This window comes from Bubalus kerabau, chromosome 20 (assembly GCF_029407905.1).
Source record: "Bubalus kerabau isolate K-KA32 ecotype Philippines breed swamp buffalo chromosome 20, PCC_UOA_SB_1v2, whole genome shotgun sequence".
Taxonomy (NCBI): domain Eukaryota; kingdom Metazoa; phylum Chordata; class Mammalia; order Artiodactyla; family Bovidae; genus Bubalus; species Bubalus kerabau.
In genome coordinates this window covers 62,275,049-62,282,865 of record NC_073643.1, presented here as the reverse complement: position 1 = coordinate 62,282,865, position 7,817 = coordinate 62,275,049, and positions in this window count along the sequence as shown.

Below are 7,817 nucleotides of genomic sequence, written 5' to 3'. Positions count from 1 at the left end.
ATAGGGATATATTGCACCCTGGATCCCCGACCGTCAATCTGGGAGAATGACATCAACCTTCAGGTTACAAAGTTCATAATACATTGTAAAATGCAGGGTCCACAAAGCAGAACTACCAAGGCAACTATAACAATGGTAAATATAATTTTCCACCAATCGTCCTTCACCCAAGATAGGACCGAAGTCCAGAAAGGAATGTTTTCATTTGACAGTGCTTTTACCTGGTTTTTCATGTCATCTAAAGCAGTTGAGACATTGCCAGGTAAGTCAGGAATGTATACACAACATTCAACCTTGGTTATGGCACAGGTCCCTCCTTGAGCAGCTGTGAGTATGTCCAAAGCCATTCTATTACGAATTACCGCTTTTCTCATTTGGATTTGCTCTTCATTTAAGGCTTGGATGGCATTTGTTCTATCTAGGAGGGCCTGTTTTGTGAAACTAGTCAAGGCCTCTACTTTAATCATGATATCTGTTGTCCCTATAGAGGGTACAAATAAGGCAGCAATATACGATACCGTTGAAACACGGATCTTGTCCACCTAGCAGGTAAATAAGGTAGGGTTACCAGGGCTTGCTGTAGGCTAGGCTTTTGTTACATTGGCATTTATAGCAAGTGTGACCCCAGGACCCGAGTCTATTGACTGCAGGTCTTACACCAAGAGAGCAAGGAGAGGTTATGATTGACAAGAGAGAGGAAAGTCTCTTTTTGTTATCCCAGAGCAGAGCAGAGTGGTTTAAACTCTCCTTGGCAGAGCGGTGACACCCACCAAGGAAGTCCATCCATCACAGACAGAGGCAGAGCCCCACACACCCAGCAGTTGGAGGTGTTGTGGAAGTCCACGTAGGAATGTGCCCATGAGATGAAAACATTGTCCTGAGTTGAAATGGAAGTTAAATTCAAAATCACGTTGATGAGGCCGAGCAGCAGGAGTTGATTGTGCGGCTTCATCCTGAAGGGGCTTGTCCAGAATCTTCTTTTCCTTCTTCTTAAGGATGGTCTTAGTCTCTCGAGGGTCAGCGGGGTCCCTCTGTGCAGTCCACTCAGCGTTTTCTGGGTCTGCATGGTATGCTCTCTTCACCCTCGTATGATGGATCCAAGGGGCAATCCCTGCAACTTTAACAGCAGCAGGGGTAGTTAGAATAACATAAGGGCCCTTCCACCGCGGGGCTAGTGAATCATGTTTCCAATCTTTGACCGATACTTGGTCACCAAGCGTAAACTCAGGAATCTGTTCCCCAAGGGCGAACGGCACCCTTTCTTGTACAAACTTAGTTACCCGATTTATTACCTTACCCAGTTCCATCTGCTGTGAAATCCTATCCCCCCTTACCTGAGGCAAACGTGTTGACACCTCTTTTATTATGGGAGGGGGCCTCCTGTACACAATTTCGTATGGAGAAGAGCCTTGGGACTGTGGGGTAATCCTGAGTCTGAGTAGACCCGTCGGAAGCAAGTCCACCCGGGAGCAGTCAGTCTCTATGATCCGCTTAGAAAGTCTCTTTAATGTCCGGTTGGTCCGTTCCACCATCTCAGAACTCTGGGCCTATATGCAGTGTGCAGTTTCCATTTGATGTTTTAAGTTTTGCTTACTTGTTGTACTAAATCAGCTACAAAAGTCGGGCCACTGTCTGAACCAATGCTGGTAGGAAATCCAAATCTGGGGACTACCTCCGTAAGCAGGCACCGGGCTACTTCTGATGCTCTTTCAGTCCAGGTAGGAAAAGCTTCTACCCATCCCGAGAACGCACAGACCATGACCAGCAGGTAACGGTAATGTCGGTGAGGTTTCATTTCAGTGAAGTCCGCTCCCAGTTGTTCAAAGGGCAGCGTGCCTTTCAGCTGAATCCCCAGAGCTTTCTGTCTGAATACCCGAGAGGCAGCATTAACCTGTGAGCGGGCAGCATGGCCTAGGTGGGTCGTTTGGTGTGTTTGGCTTACCAGATTGTGTGCCAGCTCCTCTGGTACCAATAATTTGCCACCTGGCAATTCCTGCCATCCCTTTTCAGTCTTGATGGCCCCTTCCGCTTTGGCTAACCTGACAGCCGTTGTCCTGTTATATCAGGCTAGTGCCATCAGTATATAGGACCCAACTAGGGTCTGGACCCTTGCGTCCTTCTTTAAAACAAACTCCAGATACCTTACCTCCTCCTTGCAGATCTGCACCTTCTTCTTCCTCGACACCTGGTAACCTGCTTCCATCAGCAGCTGGAGCAGTGCTTTTGTCCCTTCCCAGCATTTTTCCTCGGTCTCGGCAGCCAGCAGCAGGTCATCCCCATATTGTAGGAGCCAACATCCATACTGTTTCAGATGGAATGAGTTCAGGTCAGAAGCCAAGGCTTCCCCAAAGATGGCTGGGGAGTTCTTAAACCCTTGTGGGCGACTCCAGATGAGCTGTTCCTTGGTGCCCCCAACTTGATCTTCCCATTCAAAGGCAAAGATGGGCTGTGACGCTGGAGCGGGGCGTACGCAGAAGAAGGCATCCTTGAGATCGAGGCGAGTATAAACTTTAGTCCTCGGCTAGAGGAGGCTAAGTAAGGTATAGTGATTTGGAACAGTGGGGTGTAAAGTCACAGTAGCCTGGTTGACTAGCCTGAGATCCTGTACAGGCCTCTAGTCCTGTCCTCCTTCCTTCTTGACTGGCAGGATCAGTGTATTCCAAGCCAACTGGCACTCTACTAGAATGCCCGCTTGTTTCAATCTATTGATGTGGGGCAGTATGCCGGCCCAGGCCTCTATCAGCAGCGGGTACTGGCGCTTTCTAACCAGGATGGTGCCTGGTTTGAGTTCTATTATCACTGGGGCTTGATGTTTAGCCAGCCTGGGGGAAGGCGGGGTTGTCTTCCACCCAGACCTCAGGGAATAATTAAGTTAGCTCTGTCTCATGCTCTTCCGGAGAAGGCAATGGCACCCCACTCCAGTACTCTTGCCTGGAAAATCCCATGGACGGAGGAGCCTGGTAGGCTGCAGTCCATGAGGTCGCTAGGAGTCAGACACGACTGAGCGACTGAGCGACTTCACTTTTCACTTTCATGCATTGGAGAAGGAAATGGCAACCCACTCCAGTGTTCTTGCCTGCAGAATCCCAGGGACAGAGGAGCCTGGTGGGCTGCCATCTATGGGGTCGCACAGAGTCGGACACGACTGAAGCGACTTAGCAGCAGCAGCAGCAGCATGCTCTTCCGGCCACCCGGCTCTGCCTTTGGAGGCTCATGCAACCTCCACTCATCTTGGGGTGGTATTGAGAGAGAGAGCAAATAAGTCATAGTGTCCATCTGGAAGGTGGGTCTCTCCTCAGGGGAGAATGTCACTTGTGCTCTGAGTTTGGAGAGCAAGTCTCTTCCCAACAGGGGTACTGGGCACTCGGGGACATAGAGGAATTCATGAAGCACTTGGTGCCCCCTCATCTGGCATTTTCTGGGCTGGCAAAACGATTTAACCATCTCTTCTCCCGATCCCCAGTTACAGCGGTAGTCTTTTTGGACAGTGGTGCCACAGGTTTTACTACCGACAGTTCCGCTCCTGTATCCACCATGAAGTCACTGTTTTGGTCCCCCACTTTTAAGGTTACCGTGGGCTCTCGGGGACCTGATATCTCTGAGCCCCGGCAGCCCTATTTAATTTCCAAGTCAGCAAGCCCCACCACTGCGGGAGCTTCCTCTTCCTTCCTTGCCTCAGAGCATTCATTCTTCCAATGGCCAAACGCTGGGCACTGGGCACACTGGTGTGGCTGTAACGGGGCCCAGGGCTTCTGTTGGGACCGGCTGAAGGGCTGTCCTGTCCCTGGGGCAGAGGAGGTTTTCGGCAGGGCCCGAGATAGACTTTCCCAGAGCACCAGCTAGCATTGCAAATCTCTTGTCTGTCCTCTTTCGTTCCCTCTGGCTCTCTGGCAGAGCGCAGTTTCTGCTTAATTCCAACATCTCCCTCCCCTTCTTGTCAGTCCTCACCGGGAGAGCCGGGTATAGCTTGGGCAGTCCGGCTGGAGTCGGATCCTGGAAGTGTTGGCCAGAGGCTCCTGTCACCGGGATCGCAGCCTGCCGAGGTGGCGGCTCTATGACCCCGGGGAGAGCTGGCGGAGGGGCAGCGGCTTCAGCTGGCCCTGGGTGGGGCGTTAAGGCGCCTCCGGTCCTGGTGGAGCACTAGGAGGCAGGCGCGTCATTATCCAGCATGGGGGAGGGGGTCAGGTCGTCCCGTCCAAATCCTGTAGAATTTCCTTTTTTATCATCAGTCAATGTTTGTGCCATTAATATTTTTCCCTTTCCCTTCTGGATACAGAACCTTGTCCAAGTAGGAGGGTCTTGAGCTAACCCTAGCCATGAGGCAATATATGGATATTGATCCAGGTGTCCTGCCTCTCCTATGACTACTATATAGACTGCTTCCACTATTTGTAAGTTCCTGGTGCTCTCTGCTGGCCATCCTGCTCCCACAGGGGGCCATTCGACCTCACAGAGTCTGTGGAGGCGGTTAGGCTTCATCTTCACCCCATAATCTCCTCCTAATCCCTCCTTTAATTTTTAATCATGCACTTCAATACAGCTGCCTTAGATTCACTTTCCCCCCTCTTGCTTGCCTTCTCAGACCTTCTCCTACTTTTCCTTTTCGTTTTGTCTATGAAGCTCTCGGTACCCTATGTACTTCTGATATTTCCACTCAATCAAACACTTAAATTGCCATTCTGCCTCCTTCCTAATTGGGGTGAGAAGAGCCTTACCTGCCAGATCCCAGAGGGAGAAGGGGGATCGGCGTGTCTTCACCTGCCGGTCAGCACAGCCGAACCAGAACACCACGTGGTCCAAGACTGTTTCTCCCTTAACTTTCAAAGTCCATTCTGCTTTGGTGGACTTGATCAGGTGTGGATGAAACCACAGATGGGTTAAATATCCCATGTCCCAGGCCATCTCTGGAAAAGCCAATTCATACTCACTTATGTATTCCCCTCATTCTAGCCTGACAATTCCGAGGGGGTCAAGAATTTCACAGCAGATGGGACACCTCCTGGGGGAGGGTAGAATATGAGCACACAAGGACCAAGTTTCTTCCCCTAAAAATCCCCTGGCGATTGCTTGGTAATAATTTTCCCCAAGACAGTGTGGACACCACCTCCTAAATGATCTTCACAAATTTCCTTCCTAAGCCCTAACGCGCTCGTCGACCTGTGTACCAAGCAATTGCCACCTGCCTATTCCAGGCTCCTGTGGGTCCCCACTCCTTCTAGTCCTTCCCAGGGGGGTGATCAGGCCCCCTCTTCCACCCTGCCGGGTGGGTTCCTCCTCACCTGAGCGCTCAGTTCCCTTGCTGCTGTTCACTACCTGCCACAGTGAAGAAACCAGGTGTTGAAAGGCTGATTTCTTCCAGGGGGGCAAGGCGCCTTCCCTCCTCTAGGAGATTCAAGCCGCAAAGCCTCGGGGTGGCCTCAAATGAGACCTGTCTCCTCAAAGTGAGGAGTTTCCCAGCCAATGCACCAAATGTTGTAGCCACGTGTTCCGGGAAACAAACTCACTCAGAAGGACAATGCAGATAGTGGAGTGCAGTCTATCACACCTGCGGGCCCAAGGCAGAGTCTCCTCTTAGCTGAGGACCCCGACCAGCATTTGTGAAAATCTTTCATACCCCACGTGTACATGTCTGAACCCACCACTTCAAAGTCCTTGAGACTTACATAAACCAAGGAAAATACAATCCCAATAACCCCATCATTCACGTGCTATGTGCTCATGTGCTCAAACAGTCAAACAATTAGCCAATAATCAATAAACCTGAGGTTACACTCCGATAGATACAGAAGAATTTATGGCCTGTCTGGAGGAAGGGGTGATTAGTGTATGTTTTCTCTTAGGCGATGAGTAACCTAGATACGGTCTTCAAGGTTCCCCGGTCTGGAGGGGGTCTTATCCTTCTGTTGTTGTTTTCATAGGCACTAAACACAGAGTTCAGAGTCCATTGGAAAGGTGGCCAAGCATGATGAGCATGAACAGGCCTAAGATGGAGTCCAGGCCCTATGAATTCCTTCTTCAGTCTTATATGATTTTACACAGGGTGGTGGTGATGAAATCAAATCCACATTTTAAGGCAAGACGAGAAAAATGTAAACGAACATCACCAGCATCAGAACGCTCTCATCTTGCTGAACCGAAACTCACCGAGTCTCAGTGATCAAGGAGCTGAGCTGTCACTTCCGCCAGGAGGGAAAAGGCCCGCGCTGCCCACCGCAGATCCGTGCGTGGTCGCTACACAGGACACAGCACAGCCCAGAAGCGTCAGAAACCCGGGTCGCAGCGCCACCCTAGCACAGCCACGTTGCAGCATGCTTTGAGCGTTCTCGCTTCCACGCTCAGAGGTTCTGCAGCCAATATGTGTGGAGGGCGTCCCCAGACACCGGCGGTTCTCAGACACAGTTGGGTCAGCTCAAGCCAGTCCTGACTCCATCTCCCTGGACGCAGCGAGACTTCGCCCCCAAGAGACTCCCACTTCAGACACCAGCTGGGGGTCCTCAGTGGAGCTCTGTTCTGCCACTGTCTCCCTCAGGATAAGGGTGTGGTCCTGAGAGGCTCTCCCCGCCCCCAGCCTCAGGTGGGCATGTGTGGTCCTGACCCACCAGCTGCAGAGCAGAGTGACTCCCGCCACCCCCGCCGACCACCCCGCCACAACCCCCTCTGCAGGTCCAGTTACTTTGCCAGAGGAGCTCACAGAATTCAGGAATACTTTACTTGCTAGATCAGAGGTTTTTTCCTTATATTAATAAAAGGGTGTGACTCAGGAACATGCAGGTGGAAGAGACACAGTGGCAGGTGGGAGGATTCCAAGCTCCCACACCTTCCCCAGGCCCCCCCCTTCTCTCGAAGTCTCCCCCCTGCGGAGGCTCTCTGGGCCCCTCCTTTGGGGCTTCCCTGGAGGATTCCTTCCTGGGCATAACTGACTTGCCTCTGGCGACTGGTCACACCTCCAGCCCCTCCCCTCCCCGAAGGCCAGGGGCTGGGACCCTGGTTCTGAGCTCTGGTCACACGGTGGCTCCCCTGGCAGCCGGTGGCCCCTCCTCTTGGGTAAGATTTCCCAGAGTCACCTCATCTGCAGGACAAAAAACACCTTCATCCCGCTCACCAAAAGGAATTCCAAGGGTTTAAGGAGCTCTTTGCTGGGAACCGCAGACAAAAACCAAGTGTGTGTCTTACTAATAAATCACACTGTCACAGATCCTGACACTGACGATGTATGACAAGCCCACTTGGCGTTCATCTTTTTAACACCCTGCCAACCTCCACACCAGGGCGCTGCCTTTGGGGCAGCGCCAGGGGACAGGCTCTCACTGACCCCAGGTCTCCTCCTTTGCCAGCCTCTCTGCAACATGAAGTCAGCCAGACCTGTGAGACTATTTTTGGTGGCGGCCCTGTCACCTCGATCCTTCAGGTCCAGGGCCCTGGGGCATCTTCCCGGCAGCTGCTCCCTCCGCAGCTCCCCAGGTTGGGTCCTGGGAGCTGGACCATCGCTCCTGACACCCCAGCTCGAGGAGGAACCCGCAGTTCAGCCACACCTGAGTCCCTGTTACTGCTGGCAGGTAAGTCCTCCTGCTTGGGAATTGGCCTGTAGGGTGGAGAAAACCCCCTGCCTGCCTGCCCTGGGAAGCCTTATGGCAGGGGCAGGGGTCCCCCACCTCTGACCACCCCCACCTTGGAGCCAGCACCGCGGGATGCTTTGGAGAGCAGGCCTGTCTCCTCATGGGTGGAGGTGGGAAATGCGAGGGCCTTGACGTGTTTTCAGGGTCATCAGAGAACAAATTTCATTTCTGAGAATTTTACTGATTCATATATACATGTGA